The 15,607-nt window shown below is 37.2% G+C and overlaps 1 protein-coding gene and 1 long non-coding RNA gene across 3 annotated transcripts in view; one reads left to right on the forward strand and one right to left on the reverse strand.

Annotated features, from left to right (window-relative positions):
- LOC105224622 (platelet binding protein GspB) overlaps positions 1–15,607 on the reverse strand; it is a 174,879-nt gene that overhangs the window by 112,806 nt on the left and 46,466 nt on the right. The gene's annotated exons all lie outside the window — the stretch shown is intronic.
- Positions 1,339–2,355, forward strand: LOC125777882 (uncharacterized). The gene is made up of 3 exons (XR_007422441.1): positions 1,339–1,576; positions 1,658–1,689; positions 1,744–2,355. It is a non-coding gene; the product is annotated as an uncharacterized LOC125777882 (long non-coding RNA).

Here is a 15,607-nt window from a genome sequence, read left to right on the forward strand (position 1 = left end):
TTTTAGCAGCTCACAAAACGACACGTATCTCAAACACTAATGAATATTTTGACATGAAATTTGACATAAATATGACTGACAGTACTACCAACCTAACAAATAAAATAATTCACCAAACCCTTCGACGCGCGCAGTTTAATTTAAAAGGCACCTTTTTGGACACAGAGTTATGTATATGTATGTACATATGTAAGTACGTTCAGATATACTTATGTACATAGTATATATGTATGTAACAACACAAATATACATAAACGCATACATACATATATGTATATATTATATATACTACGCATGTTTTTTGTATATAATTACTTAACCACAACTTGAACACCCTGTTTTGGCTATTTGTAACGGGTGATTTTTTTGAGGTTAGGATTTTCATGCATTAGTATTTGACAGATCACGTGGGATTTCAGACATGGTGTCAAAGAGAAAGATGCTCAGTATGATTTGACATTTCATCATGAATAGACTTACTAACGAGCAACGCTTGCAAATCATTGAATTTTATTACCAAAATCAGTGTTCGGTTCGAAATGTGAAAATCCGCTTTTTTATCGACAAATTTTGTTCAGCGATGAGGCTCATTTCTGGTTGAATGGCTACGTAAATAAGCAAAATTGCCGCATTTGGGGTGAAGAGCAACCAGAAGCCGTTCAAGAACTGCCCATGCATCCCGAAAAATGCACTGTTTGGTGTGGTTTGTACGCTGGTGGAATCATTGGACCGTATTTTTTCAAAGATGCTGTTGAACGCAACGTTACGGTGAATGGCGATCGCTATCGTTCGATGCTAACAAACTTTTTGTTGCCAAAAATGGAAGAACTGAACTTGGTTGACATGTGGTTTCAACAAGATGGCGCTACATGCCACACAGCTCGCGATTCTATGGCCATTTTGAGGGAAAACTTCGGACAACAATTCATCTCAAGAAATGGACCCGTAAGTTGGCCACCAAGATCATGCGATTTAACGCCTTTAGACTATTTTTTGTGGGGCTACGTCAAGTCTAAAGTCTACAGAAATAAGCCAGCAACTATTCCAGCTTTGGAAGACAACATTTCCGAAGAAATTCGGGCTATTCCGGCCGAAATGCTCGAAAAAGTTGCCCAAAATTGGACTTTCCGAATGGACCACCTAAGACGCAGCCGCGGTCAACATTTAAATGAAATTATCTTCAAAAAGTAAATGTCATGAACCAATCTAACGTTTCAAATAAAGAACCGATGAGATTTTGCAAATTTTATGCGTTTTTTTTTTTTAAAAAGTTATCAAGCTCTTAAAAAATCACCCTTTATATTTCCGTCCGCATGGATTAGTCAATTTATGAATCTACCCTGCAAGACGGAGGTAACAGATTGCACAAACACATTGAAACATTTTCAGCTGTTCACTAACACTGTTACATTTTCTGGAATTTTCAATGGAATGGGAGAATACGTAAGTAAGATAGAGAAAAACTATCGACATTATAAACATATTGTAATGTTAACTTGTTAGAATAGGAGAGGCGAATAATCAATATTTCAAGAAGAATAAACGAAAAGCGCAGTTTATTTTGGATTTTAAAGAGGTAAGTTCGCTATTTGATAATATGATATTTTATAATTAATTTCTAATTTATATATATATATTATTAATTTCTTTTATATAGAGAAAATGAAAGAGGTTAACAAGGAGAAAAAGGTAAGCATTGTGAATTTAATGTTGTGTGTATAATTAAAAATTTTAATATTACAGAAATCATTTGGACCATTGGTAAAATTCAAATCTATTGCGTGCAGCAACCAAATAATGGAGTATGCTTTAAATTATTAAAGTTAAATAGTGTATATTTAATTCAAATATTTGTTATAGATTGTGCATTTTATTTTGATTTTATTATTAAATAAAGAGAAATAATAAAAAAACTGAGTTTTATTTAAAAGAATTTAATTTGCTAGATGTAACAAATGGGTAACAGATAATCTTGTTACTGCTTGTTCTTCCTAACATGCTTATATGTTAAAGGTAACAAACTGATAACCAAAATAATAACACTAACAGATATTCGGGTAACAAATACTTTTTGTTATCCATAACACATGGGTAAGCTAAGCGCTAACAAAATAATTTGTTACCCGTAACATACTGTGAAGAGATTTGCTAACAAATGTGTGTATTCTGTTAGAACAAGGCAGCATGCGATATTTGCCATTGGTTAGAGCGAGATAACCAATGAACATCAAATAGCTATGTGTTACTTTTTTCCCACTCTCTGAACAAAAGTAACAAATATTTTAACGAATGCAAAAGTGAACAATAACAATTCGCTTACACGTTTGCTAACAGCTACCCGTCTTGCAGGGTATTAACTTTTATGTGAATTCAGCGAACGGCGGTTGCATGCGAAATTTCATATTCCGCGCGTTTTGGCAGAAAACGTCTGATGCATAAGAAACTTCTTACCTACTTTGGCTTTACCTTCTTTTTGTGTATATGTATATAATTCTTTCAGAAGCAACTCACTGAACCTTTTTTAAATTTCTTATACATATGTTAACTGTTTTTATAACCGTCGGCAGAACAAAAAAAATTATCAATTTCTTTATGAAATCTCAAAATTTTCGACTACTAATTTATAAATAATTACGCGAGCAGATCCGTTAATCCGCTTAAGTTTGAAATAAATCTGTAATACTTCAATCAAATCAGATGGGAGATGGCAGTTCTATATCAAAAAATATCTAGTTCGAAGACTTATTGCAAGGGTTCCTTAAATGCCTTATCTTTGACATAATAATAGTCAATTGAAAAGTTCCCGGCCTAGAATAGTAATGGACTTTTGTCTTCGTTTTCACTGACTTTTGACACGGTGCATTATCCTGTTGAAACAGCGCTTTCCGCTTCTTCCAATGCGTTGGTTTTTTAGCGTTTTCGTGCTTCCAATGGCCTAATAACGCTATGTAATAGTCGCTGAAGAACCATTCCTTTTTTAAGGTAGTCAATAAAAATTATTCCATGCGCATCCCAAACTACTGAAGCCATAACCTTGCCAGCCGACTCTTGCGTTTTTCCACGCTACGAAGCGGATTTATCGTGTGCCGTCCACTCGGATGACTGACAATTGGATTTCAGAGTAAAATTATGGAATTATGTATGTTTATTCCAATATCACATATCGATGCAGAAAATCGGGTTTATTACGCTTGAACATCTGTAAACATTGCTTCGAATCATCAACTCGTCGACGTTTTTGGTCAAAAGCAAAAATTTTCATCAGTTGAAGAGGTCGAAGGTCTTGCAGAATGAGGCATGTCTTCAACGATCTCTCGGCTTTGTACTCCTCGTAAGCTTGTGTTTTTGAATCACCTTTCTAATATTCGGAACATTTTCGGCACACGATAATTGTAACCGAATATCGTAGCTCAAGAATTTGGAAACACTCGAATTTTGTAAACTAATTTTGAAATTAGCGGAAATTCTTTGGAACCATAGATAGCGATATTTTTCCAGAAATTCGACTTCGAAAAGTCCGTCTGCTTTCTGTTCTCTTGATCGACCGAGTATTATTTTTTCTGAATTCATAGAGCTTATGACGTGATACTTTCAAAATTCGAGTAACTCGAATATCTCGATTTTTTAATGCACAAAGATATTGTATTGGACATTCTGACGTTTAGTCCGCAAAATGAAATCAAAATTTTCAATTAGACAATAATTTTTTTTTGGAGTTAGTCTTTTTGGCAGCTGATTCTCGATTTATACTACCAAAATAATGTTTCACATCGCCAATATTCAGTCGTCATAATCGCCCAGCATAGATGAACTATTAATCGAGTTTGCACCCAGTTTCCTCTAGTGAACATTGCTCAGAGACCCCGTACAGCGCGCACTGAGAACGCTATTGCTGATTTGAGCAGGGTATAGTAGAGGACCCCAAAGAGCTGTGACTATCAGCTTTATGGAAGATTTTGAGGAAGGATCTTGGTTTATGGGCTTACAAAGTCCAACTCGTGCAATAGTTGAATAACTATCAAGCGTGTCGCAAGTTCAGTGAATAAGCCCAAAACGAGATGAGCACCGAACCCCAATTTCCCAAGAAAGTTTTATTTAGCGTTAAAGCTCACTTTTGGTTGAATGAGTTCGTGAATTTACAAAAAAAAGGAATTTCTATTTGCCGGTCCAGCTCTTGGTGTCTAGCCACCTTATACCAAGATCAACAACCAGTCATTTTGATTAAATAAATGCGTGACTGAACTCACAACGTCACAGCCGCGAGCGCTTAGAATAAAGCTCATCCAAACGGCTAAAAACAAACAATATGTAACTGATATAAAAAACAAATTCCCTAAAGTAAAAAGAGTGTGTGGATAAAAGTGCAAAAATTAGACAATAATTTTCAAATTTGAGCCGTTAAACGGTCGCTTGAACTCCGAGAACCGCGAAGTGGCAATATACCGCTTAAAGCGGCAAGAATATTAGCAGATGATGAAATAAACATATGAAATCATAAAAAAGAGCTAAAACTAATAACAGATCCCGCAAATAAAAGGCAAAAAGAACAATGAGTGCGAAAATACACAAAAGTCAGCTGCGCGGCACCGAAACAAAGGCGTAAATAGCCACGCTGCTCCTGCTCCCTGCCAAAGACGTCACAGTCGACACCGCGTGGCGGCAGTCACAGCCGCTGCAAAGAAGAGACGTCGGCAGAGTGGCGGCGACGTCGGCCACAGTCAATTTAAGTCGGTTTGTGCAAAGCCATTCAACCTAACCGAAAGGTCAGTGTGCTCGCTACGCAGTTACAAAAAAAGAATAAAATAAAAACAACATCATAACGCAAAAACAAAAATAAAAACAGAAATTAAGCTGGCTGCTGTCGCCAAGTGTTGCTCCTGTTAACGGCACGTCATGCTACTGTCTGCTTGCGCCCTTTGCTTCCGAGCAGCTGATTGCGCTGCTGCGACGCCTTCGTTACTCACTCACTCACCACTATTGTCGGGCATATGGTGAACATGTCGCACGCCAAAACAATTTCAGCGTTGTTTTGCTGCTTTTTTGAGCTTTTTGATTTTCGTTTTGGCAATCAGACAAAGCTCAATGAGGCAATAAAAACATTATTTGCATATACACAATTGTTTTGATTGAATGAAAATGCGTTATGCACACACACACACGCACATACAGGAATAAATAAAAATAAAAAAAATATTTACTCTTAAATGGCGCCAATAAAATAAAATTATAAATATTCCTAATATGTGTTTGTAAGTATATACGCGGGTATTTGTTTAATTTATTCAATTGATGAATGACTGCCGTTTTGAAAAGTGATAAATAAAGGAGGAAGAGTAATAACAACACATAAATACACATTTTGAATACATACATATGTATATATACATATCTACACACTCAGCTGTTTAGCGAAAAGTTCATAGAGAAAAAGTCGCGAAAACGAAAAGCTTTGCTTTTATTAACGTTTGTTTTGCTTTTTTCGTTAGAGCTTTTGATTCTGTTTAGGTTGAGAGCTTTTTAAATTGTTTAACAATTTGATAAAAGTTTCAATACGCAGCTAAGCACAATAAATGTTTATACATAGTACATATGTACACACCTGGTCAAAATAATAAGTACATATGTACATACATTCCTTTAGCCTACAATCATGGTTCAATTTTGAATGCTTGATGAAGTAAAGGATTGCAAATAATAAATACTTTTTAGAGTGAAAGTAAAGTGGTGAATCTTTCATTAAAGTCCGTGAGACAATCAATCTAACTCGATTTCTTTTGCATGGCCACCATGGGCACGCTGGCAGAAGTCCAAACGACGGTGTTCAAGCATTAATCGGCCGATACCGCTGCAATTTTACGTTCGATATTCGTACGAAGTTCATCAATTGTCGCATAGACCATAGACTTGACGTTTTCCCACAAGAAATAGTCGAACGGCGTCAAATTGCACGACCGAGTCGGCCAATTGACTGGAACTTTTTGTGAGATAACACGTTCACCAAAATTGGTTTTCAATAAATCGATTGTGACATTCGCTGTGTGGCTTGTGGCGCCATTCTGTTGGAACCACATACCATATCATCCAATTCGGGTCAAAAATATTCGGTTATCATCGAGCGGTAGCGATTCCCATTCACAGTATTGTGCTGGACTTGGTCATCAGTGAAGAAGTACGGCCCTATGACGCCCCCGGTCCATAATGTTAACTCATGAAGTACGTGAGGATTTCTGCCTGCCCAATAGCACATATTTTGCTAACTGACGAAGCCATTCAGCCAGAAATGAACCAAATCGCAGAAGATGATTTTTCGGTGAAAATCTGAAATCCAGAAATGAACCTAATCGCTGAAGATGAATTTCGATGAAAATCCGGATAATTTTCAAATTGTTGCTCAGCCCAATTCTCGAACATACGACGATTCTGGTGGTCAAGCGACTTCAGCTCTTGCGGCAATTTGATCTTGTAAGGATGTAGGCCAAGATATTTTCGCAAAATTCGCCATAACGACGTCACAGAGATGCCCAATGCTTGAGTGAGAAGTGATTTGCGTCTTCCTCAATTGATCAGTCTACTTTTGCAGCACTCGTATTGAAAAACCCGTTATTTTCCCCGTTATCTTCTCAAACCTCAGAAAAATATCGCTAAGAATTTAAAGTGTTCAGTAGATTTCTTACAGAATGCTCTAAAGATAAAAAAGAATGTCGAAAGTTGCCGTCGACCAAAAAATAAATCAATAAAAACAGGCAACCGAATGGGACCAATTTAAATCATTAGAATCATTTCAGGTGATGTTGGTAAGATATCTTCCCTAACGAAGGCTACAAAGAGCTAATTGACCTTGCAGAATAGCGAACAAAATACCGGTTTTGCAACAAAAAAATTTAAGGATAAGATTATAGTTATCGAAACATCATGAAATTGGTAAGGCCTTGTTGGCGGAAAAAAGTGGCGCAATATCTTCTGAAGCAATGAAACAAAAAACAATTTGATTGGGAATGATGCCAGATGCAATGTTCGACGTACGAATTCAAAAACTTGCTTTCACGGTTTACAAAAAAGACCGTTGAACGTAATGACGGCAACATAATGCTCTGAATCTGATTTCAAGCTATTTCTAATACTTATACTTAGATACTTAGATGTGGAGAAGAGGGTTTTAGTCCCATTTCGAAGTTTCGCCATGAAATAATTTATTTTTTTTTGTATTTTGAAAGCATCTTATGCCTAAATAAACACTCCAAGAGTTCGCTCTAGTGCTTGGCACATTTTTTTGCTGCCGAAATAGAAATATACTATTCCTGCGTAGGAGTCGAAACAATTTATGAAAACGCAATTTTTCAGCAAATAATGGCAAAACATTGCCGCGTGCTGCTCCCACAAAAATATATAAAAAAGTAAATATTCATATAAGTAATAAATATTGTGAAAATTTGTGAAAAAACAAAAAAAAATACTGTGGCTGACGCAACCTGGGCCGGCCATCGAACTCTAAATGTGGCGAAGCGAAATACATACTTATATGGCGCAAATACATACAAATGCCATATTAAATAAAAAATTTAAATTAACAAATTACTGCAAGCAATTACGTAATTACGTAAATACAAATTACGACGAAGAACAAAATTAATTTTGAATATAAAAGTATACTTATATGTACATACATATGTACACCCCTACTTCAGATTATCAAATTTTAGAGCACATAGGCATGTAGGCAAAAAATAGTAAGACTTTTTATGATAAATCTCACGCGAGAACCCATTCGTCAAAATATTTTATTTATACATAAGTTGGTATGGCTGTCAGGACATCTGTGCCAAATGTCACATCAAAATAATCATTAGTGTTTAACATACAATTGTCTTTCTGAAGTACATACATACATATGTATATATAGTGCATTCAGCTATTTTTGCTAGTGAAATTATTCAACAAAGAATTTCCAATAAATTTTATGTGCGGAATCAAATTTCCGATGTCGAAATGTTCAGAATGTTGAAAAAGGCCTTCGGTGATAATTGGTTGTCGGGAAGTAGTTTTGATTTGTACAAATTATTCAGAGAAGGTCAGAGATCATACTGGCATCATTAGAATATCGAAAGGATCAGAGAAAACGAATTTGGGAGATCAAATAAAAGTGAAAGCACGGTTGGTTCCAAAGCCACTAAATTTTTTCGAAAAACTGCGTCGCATTAAAGTCTGTGAAACAATGCCTTCCGACTACCAGAATATCACGAAATGTTTTATTACTGGCGATGAGTTTGGATCTATGTTTACGACCCGAAAACAGACGGTCAATGGGGCGAATATCGTGGAAAAGGCGAGCCAAATGTAAAAAAACACATCAAACCAGATCAAAAATCAAGGTTATGTTGACTGGTTTTGTTCGATTATGAAAATGTGGTGCACTCCGAGTTCGACGGGTAATGCTACATTCACAAATACATGCATATCTTTAACCCTTTCAGCCCCAAAGGACTTTTTAAACGATGTCAAACATATATAGAAGTTGCTTATAAGCAACTTCGGGGCTGAAAGGGTTAAAAGGGTTAGAAATATTTAATATTATACAAAAATATGTATATCAATATAAAAAACTAAAACTAAACTTTACATAAATTTATAAAAATTAATAAACCTTAACAACGGAAAAGTTTAAAAAACGACGCGATGACTTCATTAAAAAAATAATAAAAAGCCCAAGTTCTTAGAAGTGCAGTGAGCGTGAAAAAATAAGCATAAAACCACCCACTTGTGTAGGATTCTTAACAAACCACCCTTAATACCAATTTAAGGCGCCATCAGATGCCACAACACACGACTTTCAGGCACAAGGGTTAAGTAAGCAGACGAAATGAAAATAAAACAACAAGAAAAATGTTATTTTATGAGGAAGAAAGAGAAGCGGAAACACCAGCGACCGAAACGAATTGGTTAAGAACAAAGAAGCAGGACAAAGGGACTCGCATAGAATTGCAAATAATCGTCTGGGTACACATTTTACTACTTATGAGCATATATTTACATAAGTATATACACACACTGTTATACTCTAAAGAGGGTATATTAAGTTTGTAACGACGCTGCCGGAATACGCCGGTGATATTGATATCATTGACCTCAACAGCCGCGACGTTAACTCTGCCTTCTCCAGACTAGAATCTAACACAAAATAACTCTCGCCAACAGGTGCTATTTCGGTCTGAGTAGGCAAAGCAAAATCCTCTCGCGACGAACAAAGACCTTGATCATCCCGTCCTAGTATATGGTGCAGAGGCTTGGACGATGACAACATTTGATGACGGAACTGTATGAGATAAACGACGCAGAAAATTCAGCGAATTAAGAGACTTGCGTGTCACAAATTTAGAACACATGATTACTGCATATCCAATCGAAATCGATCATCTAATTATTCACAAAGACTTCATAAAACGGGAAACAAATGTATCTTTGAAATATTGAAGTAATACTAAATTTCAGATTTTGGCTCAAAATTTAGAACATGATTAATCAATTAATTGATCATAGTCGAGTAGGTTATCAACTAAAAATTATGTATATTATATCTTCTATGTCGGAAGTGATTGAAAGGGGTTATTTTATACAGAAAATGAAACAAAAGTGGCTTGGAACATTTAAACTAATTCGAACCCTGACATCAGAATTTGTTTCGTAAATTCAAAACATGATAAATTCAACAAACACGACAAATAAAAATTAAAAAACTAGAATTTTTCAGGATAAACGGTGGAATCGCCAAACACACTCTTCAAATGACACCAGACATGTTTGCCAGAGGTAAGGTAATCTCTTCCCAACGCATGAAGGCTTCTTGTTCGAATTGCCGTTTCTGCGACTTAGAGTTTGAACACCAGAACACCTGCTAATCGACTGCACAGTAGTCTGTAGGCACAGGATAAATGCTCTTGGAACCATGTTTCCAAGTAGGAATCACATCGCCTCAATAGTATCTAGTAGTACATCAGAATTTCTAAATTTGCTGAGGTTGGTTGAGACGCTATGACTTAGCAGAGGGCTCAATGGACCCTAGGATGCGGTGCAATCCTCACTTACTTATGTAGCAATGAGTCGTAAGAATATAATGATGAACCACTTTCATGGATTTTGTATTAAATGAGCTTAGTTTTATCTTCAAAGCAGATTTCTTCCATCTTGTTTTTAAAATATACCTATTGGATCGTCCTTACCCATTGACAATTCAATCTATTCCGGATCTGATCGTCTATTTCGGACAACTGTCCGGTAGTACCTATACTTCGATTGGATTATGTGATTTTAGATAAATAAAGCATCTCTGAATATTTATGAACTGTCTAAGCTAATTTCAAAAATAAAATAAATATTGTGAAATTGGCTTTTGTATGATTTTGAGGGTTACTTAAACGTAACATAAATACTCATGATGTCCGACTTCATCATAGTACTTAATGAAATTCGCCTCATCTCAAATTACTTCAAAAGAAGTATGCGTACTTCTTCCATCTCGCTCAGTCGGTCTTTGTATGTGTGTATACACATGGGTCCACCGCACGACGCGTCTGTAGAATCTAAAAATAAGCAAATTCAAAAATATGTTTTATAAAAATAAATCGGCGCATTTTTTACGAAAGCGATACAAACCGCGACTACACAAAAACACAGAAATTATAAAAGCAAAATCACAAAACTCGAGGAAATGAAGCGAAAAATCAAAAAAAAGGTGAAAAAGCAAAACAAAATTGAAATTTTGCTGGTGAAACATGGATAACAAATGTTGCAGTCGAAGTAATTTCTGCTTTTCATTGCAATTTCTTCGGTTTTTTTATTTGTTTTTTTTTTCTGCTTCGCTTCTCATGCAAAAACAAAGTCAAACCAATAACAAAACATAATAATAATAATGAAAAAGGTTGAGGGAAACGCAAAAATGAAAACAAACTGAATAATGAACTCAAGTACAATGATCCGATAAGCAACAATAACAAAAACACAAAATGAGAGTAAAAAAATAAAAACAATAACAACAAACTGTGCGGAGGGTAAAATCTTCCGCAGGCGGTGGCGGCCGAGGCTCCACGGCGGACAGACCAGGAATGGACAGCAACGTGCAACATGACGCAGCAGACTGAGTGTGTCAACGAAGGGACTGCGCTGGTGGTAGCGGTAGTGTTGTTGTCGACGAAGACACTAAAGGGTGATACATTTCGGGGTTCCCCTTTTTTAATGAAAAAAAAAACCCACCCAAAACGGTCGCCAATGACGGTTACATCCTCACCGGCATAATTTTTGAAGAATTATGGAGCGCTGATTCCACCGGCCCAAACCATTGTTTTTTCTGTATAATTTGGCAGCTCTTGAATCTATTCAGGTTTCTCTACGTCTCAAATGCGGACATTTTGCTGGTTTTCATACCCATTGAACCAGAAATGGATCTCATCTGAGCTGAAAAAAATTTGGCTCGAGAACTTCAAATCTTCTTGGAACTTTTCAAGAGACCATAGAGCGAAGGGATGTCGCTTGGGAAGATCGAACAATTTCAGTTCTTGCACAAGGTGTATTTTGTACGCTTTCAATTTAAGATCTCGACGCAAAATGCGCCAAGTCATTTCATACTTAAGTCCGAGCTGCTGCGAACGGCGCCGAATCGACTCTCCACGTTCCTCACGTACACTCTCAGCTACGGCGACTATATTTTCTTTACCGCGTTTTGGACGTAGTCAATACGGTCGAACATTATCCAATAATGATAGGTTGATGCGACGCCCACGTGATCTATCAAAAAAGGATTGGTAAAAGTACCTCTACTTGGATCACCCGTTGCATTGACCGCGTGCAAGCGATGGAAGTGACGGCGGCAGCCCCAGACACACACGTATTGAGGTGCATCGATGAAGTGGACGGACACGCGGCCACAGATACCGTATGCACACGCACGCTTGAACGTACAAATTTATATTCTTTCCGTAGTCATGTTGCATGTTGGTTTGCACACGTCGACGCACATCCGTGGACAGTGGAAAGCGTTGCCAGCAGGCCACTACGCCAATGCCACACGAAAGAGGAGCAACAAAAATAAATGCGAGTGCGACAAGTTGGAATGTAAGAACGTAAACAAAGTAGGAAAGGATAAAAATAGAAATAAAAACAAAAAACTATAAATGTGAGTATGTACAACACTTGCCACATGCGGCATAAACGTGCTGAGTCGCTTGCTTGATATTATGTAGAAGTAAGGTGCACGCATGCACTTTCAGATACTAATGTGTATAAATAGATGTATGTATACGTACAGTGGTGGTCACAAAAAGAGAACACAAACCTTTTTAATTTTTAGTAAACTCAGGGTTGATATCTGAGTTTTAAATTGTACAATTGAACTCTTCAAACCTGAGAAATTTTAAATGAATACCTGATGTACTAAAATGAGTAAATAAAACGAAATACTGATATAGTGACAAAACTAGTAGACTGAAACCTAACCTACTCCCAACTCATGTCTCTCCCACGCAACCACCGGATTAGGTATTACTTCATGGAAGAGAAATAGACATTTAAGTCTTTCCTATTTTAAGAACAGACTGAGTCCTATTTTTGTACCTTTACACTACCGCCGCGTGTAGAATTTAGCTTTTCCCTTATGTTTAACGGCGGCACTGAAAAATACGTGTTCTCATTCTATGCACTCTGTACACTTCGGACAATACAGAATAACGTTATGATTAATATGGAACAGACAGTTTCTAAGACATCCATGCCCACTTAGTATTTGGGTTGGGTGGAAATTTAGGTCCCCATGTTGTCTCTCTATTGTCCATTGAATGAGATAAAAAAGGTTTGTTCTCGTTGGATCCCGCACAATTTGACAATCGATCAAAAAAAGGCTCGTGTGGATTGGTGTAAAGAAATGCTGAAAAAATATGATCGCGGTGCTTCAAAATACGTTTATAAGATCGTCACAGGTGACGAATCATGGATCTATGCGTATGAGCCCGAAACAAAACAGCAATCGACCGTGTGGGTCTTCCAAGACGAGCCAAATCCAACGAAAGTTGTTCGTGGAAGAAGCACTTCGAAGCAAATGGTCGCCTGTTTCTTCGGCAAAACTGGTCATGTGGCGACTGTTCCGCTTGAGCAACGTAGGGTCAATTCTGAGTGGTACACCAATATTTGTTTGTCTGAAGTCTTCGGAGAAATTCGAAAAACGAACAAGAGAAGACGAATCATTGTGCACCATGACAATGCGAGCTCTCACACATCGGCTCAAACCAGCGCCTTTTTGACCGGCCAAAACGTCGAATTGATGGGTCATCCGCCGCACAGCCCTGACTTGGCACCCAATGACTTCTTTTTATTCCCACACATCAAGAAAATAATGCGTGGTCAACGATTTTCGTCGCCAGAAGATGCTGTTGAAGCATTCAAAAACCATGTTTTGGAGGTGTCTCATTCGGAGTGGAAAAAGTGCTTCGAAAATTGGTTTGAGCGCATGCAAAAGTGTATAAATCTTGATGGAGAATATTTTGAAAAACAATAAAACCATTTACGTTGATAAATATTCCTATTTTCATTATTAGGCCAGAAATATATATAGCAGCCCTCGTACAGCGTATACATATCTTCATTGTCTTATGAGTATTCTTTAAAAAATATTACGTATGTATAACAGATAGATAGGCAAATATCGATTATGACAGGGTAGGAACTCAGTAAAAGGCCTCGAGCTGGTATTCTCATAAGCCAAAGTTACCAACCATATATCGAGAAACTAGAGGAAAAAGTATAAATGTGCTGACACAAGCCGGCGAAGGAGACTACGCTTCCAGCTGTTTCAGAATAAACCGACCAAAGAGTTTGTGGTACTCATATCCTAAGGTGCCAGCGGAATCAGCAAAAAGTCAAATCTTTATTGGACATATTGTCGCACAAGAAGTCGGAGCGCACTATTTATATGCCCACCACTGTATGAATACTCGAAGTCTTTCAGTATTGTGCCTATCTGTATGTGTGTGCGTGATCGAGATCTCCCGCAACGTTGCACAGCGCTGCTGATCGAAAAGTGGCTATAAAAATCATTTAATTATCGATGAGGATGGGGCAAAAGAAAAACACGCACTAATGTTCTCATGTCAGATTACGGTGCAGAGTGTGGCAGAAAACGAGAAATGAACGCAAATCGGCGAGAATGATAAAAGATTTACACATACATTGGCGGATATTTTAATTGGCAAGATCAACGCATGCAAATGGGATGCAAAACTGTGTAGAGTTCTCAATGGCTGCAATTGCGACGAAGAATAATATTTTTTTACATAAATTATGGACTGCTATTGATCAGCATTTTTATAGTATTTAATCAATAAAATTTTCAGGGGCTACTTGGTGGGGTGAATGAGAAGAATTCCGCTTTTTTGGATTTCGATCTCCATGTTGAGGAGAGGGTTGTATTTATACTCGTATATTGGATTTATAACTCCATTCGAGCTGCGATTTTGGCTAGGAAGATGAAGAACGTCCTGGGTGGTCAAAAAAAAGTATGAAGTTGAGGATTTCGAAGCAGCCATTTCAAAACGTGTAAAATAAGTCGGAAAGGGAAAATCAAAAACAAGGAAATTGGGTGACATAAAAATTGAAGTCGAGAGACCTTGTAGGACGATTTTGCATGCCACAAATGCTGTTTGAACCCTACAAAAAGGAGTCCTTTTTACATCGGGTGATAAAAAATGGAGACATTACGACAACTCTAAACTGAAAAACTCATATGTATGTGAAACCTGCAGCGCGCCTCGCTCCACTTATACCCAACATAATCGGCCTAATGTGCATACTATTCGTAACACCGTCACCTATCTTAAGACTCAGCATTCATTATTCATTGACCGAAGAGACCACATCCAGTACGCACTGAAGAAAATATAGCAGCCGTAGTTGAGAGTGCACACGAAGACCATGTAGAGTCGATTCGGCACCGTTCGCAAACACTCAGACTGAAGTATGGAATGACTTGGCGCATTTTACGTCGAGATCTTGAATTGAAAGCGTACAAGTCGACCTTCTCAAGCTACATCGCTTCGCTCGTGAGATATCACACCGTTAGACTTTTTCCTGTGGGGATATGTAAAGTCTAAAATCAAGGAGGACAATCTCGATTCAGACCTTGGAGCAAAACGCGTGATGCGTGTCTTTCGTCAGTTATCAGTCGAACTACACGGAAGAGTCATCGAAATTTGGACTTTACGGGTAAACCATCTGAGACGTAGCCGCGGCCAACATTTGTAAGAGATAATCCACAAAAAATAAATGCCAAATAATGATCGAATTATAATAAATATTTCCTATTAAAATTGAAGTTTCTGTGTTTTGTGTTTAAAAAAGTAGGGAATCTCGAATTGGATCATCCTTGGAGAACGATTATATTGATAATAAAATTTAATAATTTGTAAACATTGTTCTTGCTGTGTATCTGTTCGTGATGAAGTTGTAAACATTACTCAATACAATGAAAAAAAATTGCATATCATGACATACAAAAAATGGCCGAAACGACACTTAGAAATCATATCATCCCTATAGGAAAACCCATTATTATTTCTAATAATATACATAT

Source organism: Bactrocera dorsalis, chromosome 3 (genome assembly GCF_023373825.1).
Source record: "Bactrocera dorsalis isolate Fly_Bdor chromosome 3, ASM2337382v1, whole genome shotgun sequence".
Taxonomy (NCBI): domain Eukaryota; kingdom Metazoa; phylum Arthropoda; class Insecta; order Diptera; family Tephritidae; genus Bactrocera; species Bactrocera dorsalis.